This window comes from Equus asinus, chromosome 8 (genome assembly GCF_041296235.1).
Source record: "Equus asinus isolate D_3611 breed Donkey chromosome 8, EquAss-T2T_v2, whole genome shotgun sequence".
Taxonomy (NCBI): domain Eukaryota; kingdom Metazoa; phylum Chordata; class Mammalia; order Perissodactyla; family Equidae; genus Equus; species Equus asinus.
In genome coordinates, this window is record NC_091797.1 from 50925836 (window position 1) to 50949655 (window position 23820).

Genomic DNA, 23820 nt, shown 5'->3' on the forward strand with positions numbered 1-23820 from the left:
TACAGACATGCAAAAGCTGTGGGTATATGTTGTCAAATGATTGTTCAGAAAATTTAAACTGACTTGGGTTCCCTCTAACAGTAAAAAAAATAAAAATGAAGCAAGGAGACAAGAAAAAAAAAAGAAAAACTTTGCTGTTTTTTAATTTAATAATTGTATCATGATTTTGTTTGCAATTTTAATTACTGGTAAGATGACTATATTCAATTTTACATGTAGCTAGTAAATGGAGAAATAATATAGAAACTACATCATATTTTTTACTCCCGAGCGTCTGATCCATTAATGAACAGTCTTTGCCCATTTCCTACTGAAGTGCTGGTATCATTCTTACAGATTTATAGGAGCTTTCTGAAGCACTAGTTCTTTAAATCACTAGCATTGATGCCCTTGGTAGGCTCCTAACAATTAAAAAATATTTTTTATTACACATACATTAGAGTAAATATTTACTCACAGATTATTTCTAAAACAGCTGATTCAGACAAACTTTCAGTCAAGAATTTTGCTACGTCTTTAACGTAAGCAGTGCGCTCACAGTAAATAGCAGTTTCAGAGGTTGTCTGAAGCTTCGGGGAAAGAGGGTATTCAGATATAGAATGCAGTTATCAGAGAACATGGTACAAATCCTTTCAAAAATATGACACTGAGATGGTTCAATGCAATGTGGAGTGTTAGTCAAATGAGTTTATTTTGGTTGTTTCATTTCTCTGATCCATTCTTTTAGCCAATATATATATATATATAATCATGTGATAAGAACCATACTAATCACTTATATATGTGGAAGTGTGAAGGCATTAGATTATTGGCCATAGAGTTGTACTAGTCTAAACAATATAATAATACCTAATAAATAAAATGCTTCTTAGGCTTCAGGCTAGCTGTGATAGAACAGATCTAACAAAGAGATGATTCAGCCATCCAATACTAACTGATCCTCTTGTCTTGTTTTCTACATATTTCAAGCGATGGAAAAACACATTATATATTCATGGCCTTCAGAGTTCTTAAGGGCCATAGTAATGTTATATAGTTAAGCATAAGTAGTGTTTTCAAAGAATACTAAAATAACATCTAGCTAACAGGCTTTGGCTTTGTGAATTGTGTGTAATCTCTGTGATATGAGATAAATTCATGTTTCAAATATTAACTTCAGATGGAAATTGTGACATATGCTCTTTTGTTCCCATTGTCTTACCATTTACGGAGGTGAGAATTGGGCCTCCTGTTCTCTTAGAAAGTAAATAAAAAGAAATACATAAAAATTATTAAATATGATTAAGCCTTCTGAATTATGAACTCCCTAATATTTTCCCTTTGGTTTTTATTTGAGTTTTGAGTTTACTTTTTATTTGCAGTTATTCTTTATTTTGGAAAATATATCTATTGTTTGCCATCCTTTGAAATTTCAAAAGGCCAATCACAAATTGTAATTTATCAGATGAAATAACATGGGGCTATTTGACAAAAATCAATGGATCTGATGACCTTTGGAGAAGTCTGCAACTATGAGATAATATAGAAAAAAATATCTCTGGGAACAAACTCAGTAGCCTGGAGTTCAGAAATAGTGCTCAACATTGAAGAGGATATACTTTTTTTCAAAAAAGCATGTCAAAGTTATAGAGAAGTATTGTTTGCAAAAATGGATTCTTTTCAGGCTGAAATGACAAATTAAAAACTTCAGAAATTCATCATCACACATTTTCTCTGGAACCAACAAACAGAAATAGTCTATTTTCTTTCATTAAAATTGACTTGATTTTAATTTTGACAGCCATTGGAAGTTATCTATCATCTATACTTTCGACAGTAAAGCAAGAAAATGGGTTCTATGAAAAGGATTTTTCTATGATTTGGGTAGTTGTCATTACTAGAAGGTTTTGTGTGAATAATAGATGCCAAACTTGGCTTGACTCCTCATTTCCAGTCCTTTTTACTTCTTTTGTATCAAATTGCTAATAACTAGCTTCATCTTTTCTCACCAAAAAAGAATGGCTTTTTTGTTTGCCCACAGAACGGTATTACTCAGTGCTGAGCAATGAGTTATCACAAGATGATAATCCACTCCTCTGGAAACAGGTCTGTGAATCCACAGGCACTTCCACAAATAACAGACTGCAGGCTTTTGAGCAGACACTTTTATACCCCTTTTGAAAGCTGTTTATTAAATCTGGAGAGAAACTGGCTGACTGGAAGAGAAAGCTACACCAAATAGGCCTATTTCCTTGACTATGGAAACATTTTCTTCTCCCTCCAAGGGAATGGCGCATGAGAAACTTGAGTAACTTTAATGGATTTTAGACAATCCATCCATACATATATGGTTCATTCCCAAGCCTTCTTGAATATTAAGAAAAGGATTTAAAGAGCAACAGTCTAGGATGTTTTAAAACAGAACGGATTAACAGACAGATACTTTGTATTCTAGTTCAATGTCCCCATAAGGAAATCATTTACAAGAAAAATCACATTTACTGGAGAATCATTTTTCATGTTTTCTTTGTCACTTGGGATGTCTATAGTATATGCTTGTACCAGTTAGGAAAGCTCAATCATTGTGAATTATGATATAAGAGATTTTTTACAGGAATTAGAGCTTCCACAGTGTTGGGGTAGGTGGAGGTCCAGGTGGGAGTTGGAGGAGCAGGGAGTCAGAAGCCAAGCATTGTCAGGTAGATGGTGAAATGGCAGATCGTGAAGGACTTTGAGGAGCTGTGCCTTTGTTTAGCAGCTGCCTCTGTTTGCTGCCACACATTTGGTGGTGGGCCTCAGGCCACTGTTGGCCAGCAGGGTCAGCTTGGACAGACTTGCCAAACATGAAGTAGAGGAGAGTGAGGATAAGCTGGAACCTGCTGGCATATCCGTGTCTCCTGTCTCCACTTCTAATCATGACAACCTTCATTGAGAGAGTAGCGGCTGCTGCTTCAGTTCTGCTTCCAGATCTCACGTGAATTCCTCCTTGGGCCAGCCTTAACTCAGAACCATACAGAAAGGACATTCTAGGAGATGAAGTTTCAACTTATTTAAATTGACCCATTGCAAACTCCCATGGTATTTAACAAAGACAGTAGAGATATCCTAGAGGAAAATGACCTCTATACTCCGTATTATCACCCCCTACAATAAAAAAGAATGTCTCAAAAAGATTGATCTTAGAAAGAAATAATGGCAAGATTTTAGAATATTTTCAATAGCCTGTAAAGAATGTCTTGATTAAAACCCTATAGCTTTCAACCTTTATACAGTACTTTTCTCATTGACAGATGGTGCTCAAAGTATCAAAAACTAGAGTGCAGTAAATACTTTGAGGTCAAGTTTTCCTGTGGGTGATTCTCAGTAGCCTGTACTATATATACTCCAAGACATCTCTTCCTACCATGGTCTCCTACACAAAGGAACATGATTTCTCATGGGTATACACATCTCTCTCATAGCACTATTTTATAGAACCACCAGTTTTTGAAAGATGGGTAAAGAAAATATTTAGGCAATGTGTGAACTCTGAACTTTTTCTGAGTTCTAACTTATTGAGCAAGAAAAAAGGAAGAAGCATTGGTTGAATGTAGTTCCCATCTATATTAAACTAGAAAATAAAATTTTTTCAATGTAAATATGCAAGTAAATCGAAATTTCCCATATTAAGGAAAATCAGTTTTTGCAAAAGCATTACCTTATTTCCAAACTATTCCAAAGACTAGGACTTGCTGTATTTGTCTTCCTTGCACAGGCGTGCCAGCCATCATCAACTGGCTAGACCAGAGGTTCCCAAACTTACTCTGTTTACAGCATCCTTAGTGTCTCAGCAATTTTTCAAAGTGCTCCTAGGTCAAAAGAAGTATCTAATTGTTCCATTTAATTTAGTTTATGTCCAAACTAATTCCTTTACTACGTTCATTCAGGTCTAAGCAGCTTAATAATAGTTGCTCATGTGGTATTTGGTAAGTGACACCACGTTTCCCTCTAAAATGGAAAATATTCTGCAGTGTCTATGTGAATTCACTGCAGCCCCAGTGGAGCCTCAGCACACAACTTGGGAACTGCAGGGCTAGACTGAGAACAGTGCCTGAGTCAAATTGTCTCTCTTGCCTCATTTCTCTGCCTAGACTCTTTCCAGATAATTTTTCTGTGTGATTTATATTCTTTTTTTAAAAAAAGTTTTTCACTAAATATTGAGCACTATTTGTGGACTCCAGTCTACTGAGTTTATTCCCAGGGGGAGATATATTTATCTATCTACTGATTGATTGATTTCCCCTGACCACCCACCTCTTTGAAGGAAAGTGGTGGTACTAGGTACAGTCTGGTGACTGAAAGATAAAATTTTTGGGCTCAGCTATTCTAAGAGCATTTTTTTTTACCCCAGGGACAAAATTATTATGTAACTAAGCTTTCTGTAATCTTTGGGGCTTGAACAGCTTTTTCTTGGTCCCTCACTAATTATAACAGAGGAAATGCATTCCTTATTTTACAAAAGCAATGATACAGATCTCTAAGCTAACCAACACCATGGTGCATTGATGTTGTGACTCGCCATGGCATTAGAGCATTTGAAGTCAGGTTCATCAGCTAGAGCGGTGCTGTCTAGCTTTTCCTCTCTTACCTGAAGGTGATGACAGTACTTCAGGTAGTGAGGGAAGAACCCCAGTGCAACCCAGCCTCTTTGGGAAACTCTTAATTCCTGAGGCAGCAGAGCCCTGACTTGGTCAGCCAGACCTGTCCGCAAGACAGTTCTGATGCTTGACTCATGGACACATGGGGGGTTCCTAGAAACACATTAGGAAATATCCACTAAAGTAATAGACTTCTTTAAGGAAAGGAAAGCTCAGAGGCATTGAGTTTGGGTATATATTTATTCATGGGTTGATGAAGACTGAGATACTCAGTTGCCTCTTGTTGCAGAAGCCACTGACCATCTCTCCCCTCTCAACATGTGCTGTTCCTATCCTTTGCTGCCCCGGCCAAGGAGCGTTCTCTCCTACCAATTATTATAAGAGTTTGGATGCATGGATAGGTTGCCCAGGTGGGAAGATGCACTTGTGTGAAGATACCTTTTGTCAAGTTCAAAAGTACTCCCCTTTTAGGCTATGCGTGATTCACTGGTAATGTGGTGTGAGTTCTCCACCCAAACAGAAGCTGGGGAAACTTTAGTCTCCCTTTTTTATTCGAGTTAATTCCAGTCATCTCAGATCAAACGATTGGCCCCACAGTCATCTTTGTCACTACTCCCAGGAGGCTATGGAGGGCTTCATGTGAAAAAGAATCTTGGCTGCCCACACTGATATTTCAGAATCCCCTCTAATTTAACTGCACCCGCTCCCTTCCCTCCAAAGTTAAAAATTACATATCCAAGTGTCCCTAAAGTCTCATTTCTTCCACGAACTCTTTCACTATGAAAAATTCTCAATTCCACTGACTAATCACTTAATGAACCCTCTTATCTTTTTGCTGTTCCACCTTCTGAATTACTTATGGAGCGAGCCAACTTAAAGTGCCCATTGACGGAATGTTTGAATGGAATCAGATGCAGGCTCAATTTTGTATGCCAACACAGAAAAGCAGCATCCACACGTCTTAGGATTCAATTTGAAAATTTTGGTTAATTAATTTTTAGCCTGAATAACTCTGACAATGTGGAAAATTCATTAAGAGGTTTATCAGAAGAGATACATATGCTACTCCTTAGGAAAATTCCGTAAAATTTTCTCTTTTCTCTGAAGTATTTTAATTCTCAGAGTAACCTTTTATATCTTTACACTAGAATGGAAGTAGAAGAGCAATATGACAGATTAGAGCCAAAGTGCTTATCTGGAACAGACATTTGCAAATCTTTATAAGAATATGTGTAATCCCCACTGGAGTTAATTTTTTCATAGTTTTTTATAAAATCAGAAAAATTATGGTTTGAAAGTGAAGGTGCTCCAAAAAGCTGAAAAGCTGTGCCTAGATTTATGAAGTTGGGATTGTTTTTATAAAATTTGTTTTTAAGTGAAATGTTATTGTAAATAATTTAATGGCATTTGCTACTTAGAGGAATTCTGCAACAGATCCTTCTGAAACAGGAAGAATTCTTGGGTTAAGTCACTAGATACTCTCAAATACATGCCCTGTGTGGTTGTATTCTTGTGTAATAGATTTTCTTCAGCCAGAGAACTCTTAGAGTTTTCTTGTGCCCCATTGTCTTCCATTTTGAGAGAAGTGGGTTGAACGCAGGGGATGCCCTCTGTTATTCTAAGGTATTAACTCTGCGTGTGTGTGTGTGTGTGTGTGTGCATACAGATAGAGGCCGAGTAAGGGTGGGCAGGAAAAAGGGAAGCATTTGTTAAAAGGTTAGAGCCAGTCTCTCTATTATGGCGCAAACACCATTTCATTGACCATGAAAGTCTCTTGGCCTCAGAGCATACTGCTCTTAACCGGCACATTTCTCAGTGTGACCTGAGTTTTAGTCAGGTCCTCTGGATTTGATGTTCCTGTACATGCTACATTCTCTGGCTCCATTTTTCTCATTCTTTCTTTCTCTTTCTCTGTCTCTCTCTCCCTATCTCATGCGTGTCTCTCTGTCTCTTTCTCACACATGCACACACACACACATTTCCCCCACATTTCCTCAGTTGTATACACATAGTCCCTCTACTCTTGACCTGAACCAGGTGAGCCATAGAGGCTAAAAGGATGTTTTCCTGTGTGCTCCTCATCCTTCACTTAAGAAGGAGGAGAATTATACATTTATAATCATCCTGGATGTTGTTTCCATGGATTCGTCATATTTTCTATCTTGGTGATGCAAAGGGCAGGGTTGTAGGCAAGTTTGAGAAAATTCAAGAAGGCTTTTATAAAATTACAATCCATGAAAAGAAAACAAGTTATCAGTATGTTTCCTATGAAAACCAGAATCACAGATAAATCCCCACGGGGAAGCTGGAAATAAAAGTGAGACTTGGGGTGGGGGATGGAAAGCACCAGAGGTCAGATGCTCAGTGAGAAAGAAAGAGACGTCTACAGTGAGAAAGCATCAAGGGACAATTGCAGGTAAATATATGGATTTTTTAGGGAAAAGCTCATATCCTTCTATCAACTACAAATAAGCATGCTAAAGAAAAAGTATCAGGAATGGTCCTCTATACACATTACTCCCCAGACAACCTACTTGTGGAGAGAGAGGCCCTCGAAACATCAAATTACTTCATTTCTCTAAAAGTTACTAGAACTTATTTTTAATCATGTGATATTAGGACTTATTTAAATCATGTGATAATAGGACTCAGTTTTTTTTTTCTGTGAACAAGTGTCTTTAAAAGTATTCTAAGGTTGTTTCCAAAATGTGCGATAGTTGTTTCATTTCAAGTAAAAACAGAGGATTTGGGGAAAGTAAAAAACGTGTTAGTGATAGTAGCACACATTCACACACATTCTAATTACCAAATTATCCTCTTCATTGCCACTGAATGAAGACTGAAACTTTTTAAACCACAGATATTGGTTTCAAATAGAAAAATTGAGACAGTAGAACTCAATGTGTGCTAATGTGCTCTTAAAATCTGTAATTCATGTGTACCCAGAAAAGGTAAATTTGGTCTCGACTAAGAAGGATTTGCAGTCTGATAACATTGCAATTGATGATATTCTATGTGCTATATTGTTTCAATATAGTGATTACACAGATAAAGGGTGGTTTGTAGCAATGCAATAGTCTCAGTGGCCAATTCATGTTCCATTCTATATATGTCCCTCTTCCCATCCCTGCCCTCTTCCCCAGTGTTCATCTCTTTGGTCAGACACATACAGTCATTCCCAGGACTGGGCCTTGATTTGTAGTGATGAAAGACCCTGGACTGGCTGGGATTTAGGACTGGGCAAGTGAGAGGTTAGGAGAAATGGTGAGTAAAGAACAAAGCTGACAAGCAGCAGTGACAACAGGTGACAGTGACAAACACTTAGCTGTGCCTTGTATGGATACAAAAGGTATCTGGCAGCATTCTCTTTTTTTTGGCAGCATTCTTTGAACTATCTCCGTACTTTAACCTCCTTAATGGAATTCCTGCATGCCTACCGTGAAGCTTTCTCCCTGAATTAATGCTGTTGGAATATCCTTGTTCGGATTTCCTTCTCCTCCCATCTTTCTGCTGCCAGACAATGATTTTCATTATCTGCTCCTATCTGCCCCTAACTCACCACTGAGATCACAGGATGAGCCCATTACCAATACTCGTAACCATGGATTCCATTATCTACCTGAGAACTTCTCATCCTGATCTTGAAGCTTCCCTCTTGTGCACATTTGTCTAATTTTCCTGTGCCAGGCTGAGCAATCTGTACTTACAAAAATATTATGATCAGGCTAAGAGGTGAATCAGCTCTCAAGAAGACAGTTAGATGAGGATCGGGGAGACAGAAAAGGAGCAAGTCAAGTAAATTAGACAGAGAACTCCCTGCAGAAGTGAGGAGTCAGGTGATCGGCAGGCTCTGAGGGTTAGAAACACGACAGGAGAATATAACCATTCTCCAGCAAATATTTATTAAACATTTACAATATTCCAGGAAACTTGATTATGAAGTCTGATCAGTTAACAATTGCTTATACACTTTTTGCAATGGCAGGAATTAATTCAGGGCATTAACAACCCAAAGCCCAAGTATGTGGACAGGTAGAATGGGCACATCTGGCTGAAGGAGAAATACTTAGATTGAACCAAAGGAATAGTCTAGGAGTAGCCTTAGGACTGCAATTCTTCACTTCTGACCTAAAAGCAAGGCTGTCTGCATTGACCACAGCACAGATCGACCTAGGACTCTGTACGTTTAAAAGGTACATTCCAAATGATTCCGACATGCAACCAAATTTTGAATTACAGATTAGGCAAACAATATTGATTCATACAAAGGTATTTGTTAAACACTTGCTACAAGTTTACATGCAAGGATAAATTAGAAAGGCCTCCTACTCTCATGTAGTCTATATTCTAATAATACACAAATGTCTTTAACCCAAGCTGAAATTTAAACAACATAAAATAGATAACAGATAGCATTGAGAAAAATAGCTTGCTGATGAAATTTCAGGAAAAGCTTTGTGTGGAAAGAGAACATTTTAGCTGGAGTTTGAAGGATGGTACACATTAAAATGATTTTTAACACCAAGGCAATTCATGTTTACTTTTGAAAGATTATAAAATACAGATAAACTACACACAGACACACACAAATAATTCCCTGATGCACAGATAAACCACATGTATACAAAGGTGTGTATTTCCAGACTCTCTCTCAATGTAAATATGAATATGGATATAAACGGACATAGTTATAAATGAATATGTATGTAGTTATATCCGTTTATTTTTATAAAAACAGAACCATCCTGTGACATCAGTTTTTGGCCAAACAACATACCATGGATGTCATTCACAGGAATCAGTATTAATCTATAGCATCATTTTTTGTTGCTTGAATACTACATTGTATATAGATGTATCATGATTTATTTAACTAATCCTATAATGTTAGGACTTTGAGTCTTTTGCATTCTATTATAAACATGCTGAAAATAAAATCTTTCAAGCAAATTCCTTTCCTTAAAGATGAATGTCTAGAAGTGGAATTTCCAGGCCAATGCATGTGTATATTTTTAATGGATACATAGAAGGATGAGATACATTCCAGGGCTGTAGATAATGTAAGCAATAACCTAGACATAGGAAAGTACAGGCCACTGGGGATAGGGGATAATGGGTGATATGGTTTCCCTGAAGAATAGAGTAAAAGGGGATGTCTTAGTCTGTTTGGGTTGCTATCACAAAAATGCCGTAGACTGGGTGGCTTATAAACAACAGAAATTTATTTCTCACAATTCTGGACCTTGGGAAGTCCAAGATCAAGATGCTGGCAGATTTCGTGTTTGGTGAAAGTTTTCTTGGTTCATGGCCAGTGCCGTCTTGCCTCACATGGTGCAAGGAGTGAGGGAGAACCGAGGGATCTCTTTAATGAAGGCACTAATCCCATTCTTGAGGTCTCTACCCTCATGACCTAATCATGCCAAAGGCCCCACATCCAAATATCATCACATTGATGCTTAGGATTTGGACATACGAATTTTGAGGGAACACAAACATTCAAATCATAGCAGGAGAGTACTAAAAGGTAAAGAAATATGGCTGAAAAGTTAGGATAGGACCAGAATTTACAGAGTCTCTAATGGTAGATCGAGGAATGGAGGGATATCAACATTCAGTGTTCAGTGGCCTTTAATTTGATGCTATGGATAGACTCTGCAAGTTTCCTTTCCTCAGAATCGCTAAGGTTTTGGGATAATTCCAGAGTCATTGGCACTATGGCTTCTGTTCTTTATACTGCTGCTACATAAGTGCTTTTGATAAACAACAAAACGACCTAATTTTCAGAAATCATCAACGCTTGACTAAGTGGCCTCAAATGGTGGAAGTTCTGTCAATGGCTACTCTCAACATGAGTGTCAGGGTGTTCCCTGGTCAGGAAATCACAGCAGAAGGTGGCTGTCATTGTATTAGTCTTTCGACATCCACCTCAACTATTGCAAACACACCAGAGAACCACATGGAGGCTAATAGTGATTTTTTTCAGTGGAACAAAGAAACTCTCCATTAATTTTTTTTCCTCACATGCCGTGAATGAGGTCTTCTAAAGTGGCAGCACCAAAAAGCTTCTTAAACCGTAATAGGCGGGAAATGGAAAATCCATGAGGACAGTCAGAGCCAGCTGTTTTCACTTGGGAAGAAGTTTCATTATCCTTCTTTGAATTTCCTCTCACACTGGGAAGTCATTATTATTCTGGCATTCCTCCTGACATTTTTATGACTTTGTTTATTTTAATACATGGTTCATTATTTGTTTTGGAACAGCCCTCAAAAAAATTCTTCCAAATGCCACTTTAGCTTAGCCAATGAGATGTTTCATCATCTCCTCTGTTGTCACTTCTTGCAACTTGGCTAAACTTTGATCGTGGCTAAGGGTGTGAAGCTCTCTGAGAGCTCCTCAGGACCGTGACATTGACTTGCCTCTTCTTGGGATGATTAGGCAAATTTGATAACTATTGATTAGCTCTAGAACAGAGAGATTATATTGTGCCCCACTCACAATGGGGAAAAAAAATATGACTTTTTCCCCCTCAACTTAAAAAAAAAAAAACCAAACCCTGTTAAGTTCAATTAAGTAATAACTCCCAGAAGCAGAAGCAGGCTATTAAAAGGCATTTCTTTCTCTCTGAGTGCTTTTCTTTTCCGGCAGCAGAAGGGCTTCTGTGCAGTTAGAGTCACATGTTTGATTGACTCGGCTCCCAAGCTGATGTTTACACTGCTGTATTCATCTTGCTCCAATGACTGTGACATGCCACCCGGATGCGGCGAGGCTGACAGGGAATGTGAGGGGGACCAGACAGATGACAACGTCTCCGTTCTTCGGAGCCAATGCAGGATGATCTGTCACCTGATGATAGGCTACAGCCTGTCATTTATTTACTTACAGCTTTAATGTGGGTAAAATGAGCGGGAGACGGGAGAAAAGTGACAAGAGGCAAAGAGAAAGCGAGTGGTTACAGGAAAGAAAAATCTGGCAGACCCTTTTTGACATCAAAATATCAACAACAGCTATTTCATACATCTCAATGGGCATGCCATCCCAGGAGCCAATTATTAGCAGCCTTCTGGGCAGGAAATCAGATTTGCAAAACAGGAACTTTAGCCATTTAGTTGTGAGAGTGGAGCAGACAAACTACACTGCCGCTTGATTATATTAAGTGCTGTGAATTTCTTGCATATAAATTTCTGCAATATTCAGTGATCATTTTGGCAAGCACGTTTTCCTTTCAGTTTTTTAATCTGTATATATTTTACAAAGGAAATTTTATGTGCTGTGGAAATCATCTTCCAAGTGTATTTTTTTGCTTTAAAAACACTGCTAGAGAGAAATCACTTATAGTCTTAAAGTCAAAACCTTTGAAAACCATTGACCTGCTTGTTTTATGTGATGACATCCTGATTATGGGAAAGAAATGCCTGAAAATCCAGGGAAAACAACAGCAGAGATTTTAACTAAGTTAATTCTGTAAAACCGAAACTAGAACTATTTGTATTTTAAGGAGATTTTGTAAATCAAAAAGCTGATCTTCTCCTGTGTCTAAATTAATGAAATATTCCTGAGTTAAACAAATTTAATGGACAAAGTGTGTTAGATATTTTATATACAAATACAGATTCAAGCCATTATAAAAGTTTTTAAAAGGCATCCAGAGTTTGGGCATTCTTTTCTTGTTTTACAACACTAGGTCTTATTTGGTCACACAGCATTTGGAGGAGAGACCCCAGAAATTTTCCGCATACTGATGATCTTGCACTATAGAGAAAGCGTGCACGGAAGCGCACCTCTATATGCCCAAAGACCATAAAGCATTCATAAATCATCTCTAACAATGGAGTTGATGAAGCCCAGGTGTTGGGTCCAGGATTATGTCAATAAAATCCATCATGCAAAAATATCAAAGAACTGACGTATTTCATGAGAAACATTGCGCCTGGGACATTATAACTGTAACCCGTAGTAGCCAGAATCCAGCAACCCCAAGACCGAGTGCTCTTGATGAGGCTCTGGTTCTTTGTGTGTCATTTCCAAATGCCTCTTTCAGCATGTTTAGATCGGTCGTGCACTCTATATTAATTATCCCCCTTTTAGGCTTTCAGATTTGCAGCACCCTAGCAACCCCTCAGCAGCAGCTTGGGATACAATAGGTCTTGCTTTTGCCCGATGAAGGTAAAATCTCTAAAGAAGTTAGGTACATAAATGTGACTTTCCAGAATACTGCGAGGAATATTGCATTTTAATAGCGTGTGTCTGCCATGGGAGAGGAAGTAGTTCCAGTTGATGCTGAGAAGGTTGTTGGAGCGGATCAGACAGACTTCACCCTGTGGCTCCATTAGCACGTCTTCCCTGAATGTCTCCCCCTACTCTTAGATATTCATGTGCTTTCCGCTTCAGGCTGCAAACTGTGATCAGAAAAGAGGAGGCTTTGCCACATCTCCATATGGGGTCCCCTTACTGAAGCTAGAAATACAAGCTGCACTTGACCTGCCACTTCTCCTGTAGGTCTGTTGCCAAGGAAAGGGAGATATTACCACGAATCCTGATGATCAAAGGGTCCTGTGAAATACAAGACTCCCAACCAGCAACTTGCTATGCCTGTTTCTGGAGCCGGTAGTGTCCTTAGTTCCTGGTGTGTATACTTTGGCATATTCTTGTGAATGAGCCAGTGGTGAAGTACAGTCTCTTGAACTCTGAGAACTGTTTGATATTTTCAACGCACCTTCTGAGGTTTCATTTTGTATTGCCCAAGAGTTCCGCTTCTTTCCTGAAGAATTTCAGGAGGGAAGGGAATTTCGTGCCCTTGTATGTATTTGGCAGTGTGCTTTTGATGCTTGAAAGGGCCAAGTTACCTGTCCTGTTTCCCTGCCTTGGCAGGGGAACGTGATGAATCTTATAACCTTGCTCGCAACTTAGCTGGATACTGTTTGCGTTGGATTTATGTGGACACAGGTGGTGCCCTAAGGGGCCAGGCCTTTATGGGGAACACCTGTTTCCATTTCTTTTGCCGGCATTATTGCTGGGTATGACATATGTGGGGTGAGGCCTTAGGTTATATTTGCAAGATCAGCGAGGTGAAGAGTGTTAAACATTAGGATTTTATTACAGCTAAGCTTTATTGTTCTTCTCAACAACCCTCATGGTTCTTTGGCCTTTTTATATCTCTGGTTAGATGTTAATACTGGTAACATGGGAGGAATTAGGAAGAAAAGGGAAGAAGGGCAGAAGATTCCTGGAGCTGATCCTGCCTAAGAAATTTGCACCTCCACTCCCTTATATACTAATAAATGTTTTATAATTTACCAAATATTTCAGTCTCTATGATCACACATTCCAGTGTAACCTATAATAATTTTAATTAGATAAGAAGTATGTAAAAAGTCACTTATTGTTTGTTCTTCCATCAAATATTAATTGAGGGTCTCCCATGCATACAGCCTCTGCAGACTGAACTGTGGCTCTGATCTCAATCCCTTTAATATGTAAACGGAGTTAAAAAAAAAAAAAAAAACCTCACATCCTCTTTCCTTTTATAAACCAAAACATCTCTTTCCCATTTCCTGTCTTTCACATTCTTTTTGTAGCAAAGGTGAAAAATAAAAGTAATTATTATCCACTGGGACCTCTTCTGCTGAGACCAGAAGATATATCCAAACCTTTAATGTGCAGTTTTTATCACTAACATTTTATTCTTGCGTCCCAGATGGGATGCTAGTTCCATCCAGTATCAATCTATTCATGAAAAGCTCCTAACACAAAATTATATCAAACGTAATAATAGATAAGCAGCTAGACTGAATCATATAGTTGCAACTGAATATTGCTCCCTGGTAATACCTGTGAGCAGGGATAATATTTAAGATATTTATCCTATTGAGCAGCCAAGCAATGATCAGTGGGAGTGGAATTTGGCTATAAACAACAGGTACATGTTGACTAATGCCACCCACTGAAACTCACCCTTGCAGGGAGCATCTGTGGTGGGAGTGTTGGAGAGGTGGTCTCTCTGGTGACATAAGAACATAACAGATAAAGGCATGTTGCCCTCTGTATGAGTTTCCTAGGGCTGCCATAACAAATAACCCCAAACCAGGTGGCTTAAAGCAACAGAAATTTCTTCTTTCACAATTCTGGGGGTTACAAGTCCAAAATCAAGGTGTCGACAGGGCCATGCTCCCTCTGAAGCCTCTAAGGAAGAATCCTTTGTTGCCTCTTTCCAGCCTCTGGTGGTTCCTGGCCTTCTCTGGCTTGCTGCAGTATCACTCCAATCTCTGTGTTCCCCATGATGTGGCCTTCTTCCCTGTGTGTCCCTGTGTCCTCCCCTCTCCTTATAAGGACTCCAGTCATTGGTTTTAGGGCCAACCCAAAATTCGCCACGATTTCATCTCAAGATCTTTAACTAATTACATCTGTGAAGGTCCTATTTTCAAATAAAGTCACATTCTGAGGTTCCGAGTGGAAGTGATTTTGGGGAGGGCTACTGTTCAACTCACTATACCCTCACTCACTTACAGTGTTTCTCAGAATGATGTAAATAGCAGGAGAATGGCAGGTGCACAGGTTTTCAGTGATCTCCTCCCTGATCAACGTGTTGGAAAAGTGTTCACTTTTTATTTTTTTACTGATTCATCTAGCTATCGACTTATTTATTTCTCCACTTAATAAAAATGAACGCAAAGTTTTAAAGCATTTTCCAGGGGATAGAATTTAAATTGATCACTTTCTGATAAATATTTGGAAGTGTTTTCCTATTTATCTTTCTCATTTGGTCCTCTCAGCAGCCCTGGGGCGGGAGGTGGAGCATCAGTCCCGGCCTTAGTGAGCAGGATGCCCAGGGCTCAGTGGGGCTGGGTTTTACCAAGGTGGCTTTAGTTAGTGACTGATGGAGCAGGGCTGGGGTTGCATGTCTGGTTAGATTTCCTCCCATTAGATCGAGAAAAAGCCCTGGTTTTCACAATTTTTTCTTATCACAGTCTTCAGGGAAACTCTTTGCCCCATTTCCATTTCCACATTCAGATTTTTATTTCACTTAGCAGTTCAGGGATACATGGGCTTAGTCATTACGGCTTTGGGGTCAGTCTGAGCTGTGTTCTCATCCAGGTTTTGCCAGCTTTGCAACTTCGGATGAGTTGTGTAAGCTTTCTGGGCCTTAGCTTTCTCATCTAAATGGAGAGAATAATAATGATCTTATAGGAAGATAATGAGGAAAATTAATTTAATACATTTAAAGCATCTAGCAAAGTGCCTCCCGAATAGCAGCCCCTTTTTATGCTGTATAATTAGAGCCAAGAAGACAGAGTAGATGGTCTGAAGAGTCAGCGTGTTTTGGGTCTGCAGAACGAGCTGGATGGTCCTGGACTAATGTCAGATATTCTAGTGCCAGGTCTGTTTCTGCATCTATAAAACAATGGGTGTTTCTAAGTACATTCAGTTTCGTGATTTATGGGCAGAGACTGTGAGAGAATTGCAAACAACTCTCCAATTTACCTTAGTTAACTCAGAGCGATTTAAACTTCATGTGAGGAACACTTATGAAACTTCTAGACACAACATGAGGAGCAGAGAATCTCTCTAAGAAGCCTAGAAAATTCTTGGTTTTGTTTCAGTTTGTCAGATAAAGAAGTCACGAATGAGGCAGTTCTTGTATATTTAAGGTTGAGTAGGGGTTATCCTTTTTAAAAAATTACCTTGACGTTGCATTCCTTCAAAAGATAATTGCACAATATTCACATTTCTCAGAGTACCTTGGAGACAACATGGGACTTGAAAACTTGGTGTTTCCAAAGGAATTTGGAAGCACAGAATAATGATAGAGCTCAGGTCAAATAAAAATAACTCCTTAGTTCTTCATTTGTTAAAAATGTATGTCTTGTTTTCAAGTATTTTCTTCCACAGCAGTCACACACTGGCAGAACACAGTTTGAAGCTTTTTAACTAGTGGTTTCTGACAACTCCAAAGCCCTTTTCCTCATGCCCAAATGTTGCTCCTTCATTAAGCTCCTCAAGGAAGCAAACAAGCCAAAGGCAGATAGAGACAATAGGCCCCCGTTGCTCAAATGAACATGTTACGTTCATTTGTCAGAAAATGTAGAGACATTGTGAGAAGGCTGACTTGGGAACAAAATCTACATGGCATAGCCCTAGTCTGATACTGCAATCTTTTATGCAGATGGTGGGTGAGGATCTGATATGCCATTTGTACAAAAATTAATACTTAAAGCAACATTTACAAGAAGTGGTTCCAAGTCCCAGGCCCATTGCAATCTCTTTATGTTCTCTTTGGAGTCTTTTATGTTCTGGGCTATTTTCTAAACCTCTTTCTTGTTTCAACACACTTTATCTTTTGTTTGCCATCTTTCCCTGTAAAAATTCAAGCCAGAGTGATCTCGACACTTTCCTGCAATTTGTTTTTTCTATCAAAAATTAGAACACAGTATCATCCTTTTATTATAAAAGCACCCTTGTTTTTCATCCAACCCAGAATAGACAGGGAGGAAAAGATGAGCATACTTGAATAGCTTTCTTCAGTGTAAGAATTTGTGTTATCTTGATAGTTTCGTTTAGTTAAATAAGCATCTGTGGATTACATTCCATGTGCCAGCTCTGTGTTAGTGACAGAACAATGAACAGATATGGTTTCTACCTTCAACTTGGTTACATTCTATGTGGGAGAAATGAAATTAAGCATAAGCTATGGGTGGTATTTTAGACAAAGTATCTACTGGGACGTGAGAGACTGAAGTTCCAATTCAGACTTTTATCCAAAATTGATAAAATACAGTATGATAAAATTCTCTTCTATTTGTTTTCCTTGTTCATAAAATAAGGTGATGTGACGGGCTAGAAGGTGATTTTCTACGTGATTATTCTGTGTTGGTTTGTTGGTGAGGCCTAATTTTGGCTTTCTCACAATCTAGTTTGAATTTTCTGTGGTGGTGACATTCAGTGTCCCATAAGGCAGTTGGGAAGGTGAGGGGGAGACAGAAATGAAGCCTAAAGAAAAATCTGAGCACAGTGGTCAACTCTCTTGTATTTTTCTAGTCTAGGGAGTGGAAAGAATGAATCAACTTTACACATATGCCCAATTTCTCAAAGCAGGCTCTTTGCAAGCTTTGACTTTGAAAGTTCAATCAAGAATATCTCTTGACTTCCCCAGCTTCACTGTGATGAGATCTATAGCTGTGTGGTGGGTGAAATGTTGCTCTCCAAATTCCAGTCATGTGCCATGGGGCAGAGGCCGGGATTCAACCTGGAGCAGATGCTCATTTCTAAACTCCTCCACCATTAATTTATACATTTATAAAGTGGAAATAACATCTTAAAGCAGGGGATCCACTTTCTATATTACACTTGCATGTTGCCAGGCAGTGAGTACAGAAGCATACATGCAAAGATGGAATTTCAGTTTCTATGTTCCCAAATGATGTAGTGTAACTCGGCAGCCATCCTACAGGGTGTCTCAAAAGGCTTAGTTCACTTCTAAGCCTTAATTACTTCAGAAGCATAAAGGTACTATCTTATAATAATCTTTTGAAATATTAATTATTAGGTTCCTTTTTATGTATGCAGTTTTGTGAATCTTGAATCATTTTTTAATGTTACATTTTAATTCTTGTCTACCATCTTCAGTAAGAGGAACTAGAAAAAACTAAAATTTAAAAATACTTTTAAAACTTCACAAAACTGCGTAAGTTATATAAGAAAGGTAACCGTAAATATTACAAATGGTGTTCTTTGTGTATAGCACTTTTGCTTTTGAATTTATTAAAGCTTAAAATAGCACTGGGACTTTTGGGATACCCTGTAATAAGGGGTGGTTTATTTTGGAATTCAAATACGCTCGCCAGTTTTTTCAAAAATGGATTAAAACTAAAACAGAAATGAACATATAATTTCAATATAATGATCACAACTTTTGGGTTAAAAACTGAACAAAATTGGTAACAAAGGACTACTATGCCTGCTCATAAAAATCAGTCAACTTGTTCACATAGATTGCATACTTGAGAAGTCTGTATGACCAGCAATACTTTTAAAATTCAGAGCAAGACCACAGAACTTTGCTAATTCTGGAGGTCATTTGGAGCTTCTCTTGAAGACTGGGGCAGTGGGAACCAGCTATGTCCAACCACCTCGTGAAACACACCTAACGAGCCAAATTAGTAAATTCTTTAGATGTAGCTTCTGCTTAGAATACAATCTAACTTGGTAACTGATAAGATTTTCGTTTTAGGCAAAATGGACATAAAATATTAGGTTATATGAGCAAATCTTACACTTCCCTCTAGAAATGAAGGAGTTACATTCTCCTGTCCTGTCTGACATTTAGTTTACACAGTGCAGTGAACTGCTCAGGAGTAAGGCGTTTAGCTGAGAGGCGGTACTGTGTATCTATAGAACAGATTAAAGTGTGTTCCCATTCTGTTTGCTTTGAGAACAAATATTTTCCTTCAAGTTAAGTCTGTTTGGCTGGATGTGCAGGGTGGGCAAGTGAAGCGGGGCACCATGCCTGGCTGTGTCCATCAGAAGCCCTGCCTTCTAAGGACGCCTGGGAGTATGGAGAGCCACAGTCACCTTTTAGCCTGTCCTTGTGTCCTCCATTCTACCCTGCATCTGAATTATTACTCTAGTCCTCCCATGTTCCTCACTCAGAGGATTTTTAGTGGTAGTTACGTATTCACAGAACCCACTTCATACACCCTGCTGCTCTGCCCTGTTCTGAATCTTGGTTCAGCCAGGCATTAGGTATAACTTCCCCAACACAGTACTGATTAAGGTGCTGCAACACAGTGTAATGATTTTGTGATGTGTAATGCCCTTGGCTTATGGGTAAGTTTTATTTAGGGTTATGCACTAAAATTCAGGCATTTTTTTTTTTTTTTAACTGGGCTTGACACAACTGGTAGAAACAGATTCAAACCTTGACACATCGCTTACAAAATGAATTATGCTGCCCTGGGAGTTATACTTTACCTCTTATGTTTTACAGTGAAACAGTAATCCCTTTTAATGATCAAGTGATACAGGGTTAAGTATGACTTTTAAAAGTAGTTACTTAAAGTGATAGTTACTCGGATTTTTGGCTCAATATAAGCTTGACCTTTTTAAAATTCAAGTCATTCAAAATTGGAATGGGCTGCCCGGTAGGTGGTGAGTGCCCTGTCACTGGAAGTGTTCAAGCAGAGACTACAAGGCCATCTGCCAGGAATGCACTAGATAGAATCCCTATGCTGGATAGGATACAATACACCCCAAAACCTCTTTCCAATCTAAGGTTCTATGGTTGTATCAAGTCTCAGTTTTGCAAGGTTGTAATGATTCAGATTGTAATGTAATATGATTCAGTTTGTAAGATTGTAATGATTCAGATTATGCATGCTCACTATCCACTTTCAGCTTTTCTTATTGTAGTAAACTCTCATTTTCCTCAATTTTAAAATGTGCATTTGACCAAGTAACAGCTTTCTTGATGTTATTTTGTCCTTTTCCTTTTATAGCAATAGTGACAGAAATACGTGATGACTAGACCTAGGGGAAGCAGTGAGGTGCTGTGGCTCAAATCCAGAGCCACACTGCCCAGCTCTGCCACTGGCTGGCAGTTTGACATGGGAAAGGCTCATAAAGCTGAAACCTCAGGTTGCTTATCTGCCAAATTCAAAGCATAACAAGTACCTACCTAACAGGGCTGTTGAAAGGACTAAATAAGAAAATAACTATAAAGTACTTAGTGCAAGGCATGGCACTTGTAGTGACTATGATTATAAATATTCAATATTTGTTAATTGTAGTGATTTTTGTTATTCACCTGGGTTGTCTGTTTAATTAGTCAGCAAATCTGTCATTTGCCTGCCACAGATGGATGATGGATTTGATTTCAAGAGTTTTGCTAATTATTGGCATTTTTAAAAGCATGAATATATATAATCATTATTGCTATTTGTGTCCTTTCTCCTATCTGTATCTGTATCTAACAGATACAGTTATTTTTAAGAATTGCTTAAATAAACTTTGAATTACTGCTTTTTAAGGGTATAGTCAATTTACAATTCTTAAAATAGCCCACAATTATGGAGTACCTCCCCTAAATTCCAATCCGTTTTAAAAGCCTGTGTTACCTATTGTCTACCGCGATTAACATTGTCATCATGGAACTTTGTTATATTTATTTGACAGAGAATATTTGGACTTAGAAATTTTTCAGATTTTTGTTTTGTTTACAGAGTGCTGATTCATACAAAAGTGGTAGCTCCAGTTTAACGTATGAATTATGCTTGCATGTGCGCCTTTCCTTTCCCATTGAAACAGAAATGATCCCAGTGAGTGAAAAGCAAAGATAAGCTGAGAATAGAGTTGCAATCTTAGTTTGTGCAGGTGCTGTTTTGTTAATGTCCTGGTGCATGTGCATTGTATTTTTGCATACACAGTAATAGTCAATTTTTTTTTTTTTTAGAACATGCATTACAATGTTCAGCTCGTTACAAGTCATGACAAAGCCCCATTGGAACCAAAGAGAGGACTTATGCTCTTTATATACTGAGAAGCTGTTCCCATTGTAATTCAAAGAATTTTAGTTCAAGAAATATCAACTGGCAATTAGCTTTGTGGGTTGTTTACAGACCAGCTACTTTTTGCCTTATGGTTCTAATGTAATGTAAGACAGTCTTAAGCTTTGAGGTTAGTCTTCTAGAATGTGCTTTAAGGTGATAAGAATCATACTAACTGGATCTTTCTGTCATAAAACTGTGCCCCCCCCCTTTTCTCTCTCTAACTCTTTTCCTCCATTCGGAGCTAAAACAAATCACTTCATAAGAATCTCGTCAATTTTTCCTTCTGTGCACTTTAGTTAAAAGACCCTCCTGTGCTGTGCATTCCACTCTGTGGGGACACTGTGTCACAATCCGCTTGTTGGGAGATCAAAGTGGCGCATCCTCAGCTCACAGAACGCCTGATGTGCCCCTGTAATGCATCTAGCACGCCTTCCGAGTGCACTCACTTTCAAAGGCTAAGGGGATAGGGCATTTTATCACAATACATAATACATTCAAATTTCGACACAGTTTATACAATCTAACATAATTATACTTTCAACAGTTAAATGGCTTACCAGCTTTCTTCAGGGCCACTTACATACTAGAAACTGTCAGGCTTTTTTTTTTTTGTCACAGAATAATCCATTCTCTTTTCTTCCAGTCAGAAAATTTCTAACTTCATTTATAAATTGTGAATACAGCTTCCTGATCCTTTAAAATAAAAGGTATGGAGACGAGTTGTGTTTGCTACTATACGCTCCAGCAGAGCAGGCAATATAGTGTTTGCACTTTAAGAAATATGAAAACATGTTAAATATTGTATATTCCTTTCTATTCTGGGCTTCTCAGTATTCCCCTTCTTTTGGAGCCTAGTCTTGTCCTCAACTAAACTGTTTTCTACCTACTAACTTTGAGCAAAAACTTAGTTTCCTCACAAGATCATTTGCCGATGATAACACATGTCCTTTACCAAACGAGAATCCATAGATGATATAATAGGTTTTGAAGGTGGAAGAAAGTTTAAGAAATCATTTTAGGTGAGTGGTGGGCTCCACATTTTATAGAGTAGGAATCTGAAATTCATCCAGTATTACGCATTTACTAAGTGTTATATTTCATCTCTTCTCTAACACTAAAGATTGTAAAATACACCATTACTTTATGTACAGAAAAAGAAACATTACCAGTTTAAATTATGAATTCACTTTGACAGACACTAAGACACATCCTAATTTCAGAGAGATTATAAGTGTTAAGACTACCACATTAACATAAATATATCTCTCATTCATGAAATATATAATTTGCACTCTTGTCTTTCATAACAGAGCAAATATTGTGAAGCATAAGCACATATCTTCTTATAAGGGGAAGTCTGGATAGCTGCTTAGACTGGGGAGGAAGGTGGCCTCTGGAAGGGGAAAGGGAAGATGGGAGGGCACCAAGCTTTAAGACATTCTTTGGCTAGAAGCTTTCCTAGAATTACAAACAGATTACTTGTGCCTGTACAAGGCACGTGCTTCCAATATCGTCTTTTAGTAAGAGTTCCTTCCTTCTCTGCAGCTTGTGGTTCTTTTTTGCAGGGTACCACCTAAATAATAGTGATTGTCCAAAATTCCTAAGCTTCACGAGATTGACTTCATGGTAGCACTACTGGTGGCTGTTCCTAAGCTCCCTCGTGCCCTAAACAACGGGGAGAAGAATGTGTCTGGGGGCTGCCTCTCTTGTCTGCTCAGGGATTTACTTCATTGTCTCTACTAAACAAGAGCCATCTCTGGGGCTTGGGGGAGTGATGGTAGCTTCTTCACAGGGAAAGGCTGGGATCCTTGGCCTAAGAACAACAGATGGTTATTAGAAATAAAGGAGGATAAGAACTTCAAAACCAATTATATGGCTTTTGTTTTGAAATTTCTACTAATCTATGGCAAAGTCTGTCAATGTGAAGTAAAAGCAGCATAATGATTTGCACTTGATACTTCCTTTGTAGAACATGTGTTGTCTTTAGGTCCAGCCCTTGGGGAGATCTGGTATTTGTCATTCAGGTTCTATTTGACTGCTAATTTACTTTAAAAGTTCATTTTCCTTATACAGAGGATTATTTTCTCCAAAGATGAAATGTAACACTTCAATCTCCAATGAAAAGGAAAGACTTAGCATATGTATCAACAAAAGTCTCAGAAATCACCATTTAGTTAATATCTTGCTTTTGTTACTCAGTATTTGTCATGCTATTCAAAATACCACAAAATGAAGATAACAGCTTCACAAAACTGATTCAGAGATATTAATTACTTCTTAGCTTGTTTCCAGACTTATTGCAATTCATTACTTGCTCCTGATGTGGTTAATACTGTCATACTTTGGAGCTAGTATGTTATGCCATTATCAATTTTTTGAAGCCTCCACTTAAATGATTGTATTACTTTGATTTTTAAAATGTCTTCATTTATTTCCTGGAAGTTATTGAGCTGACATAAAAAAGCCATTCTCTAATGGGAGTGAATGTTCGTAAGCTATTTCCATCAAATCTCATCCTCAGATGCTGTATTTGGCCATATGTCAGGCATTAGATTTCTTTTGTTGTACTGTCTTTCTTGTTCTAAGTATTTATACGTACTGCATGTGTCAATTGTCTGATAAAATGTATATTATTTATATTGATTGTATGTTATAGATTGTGATG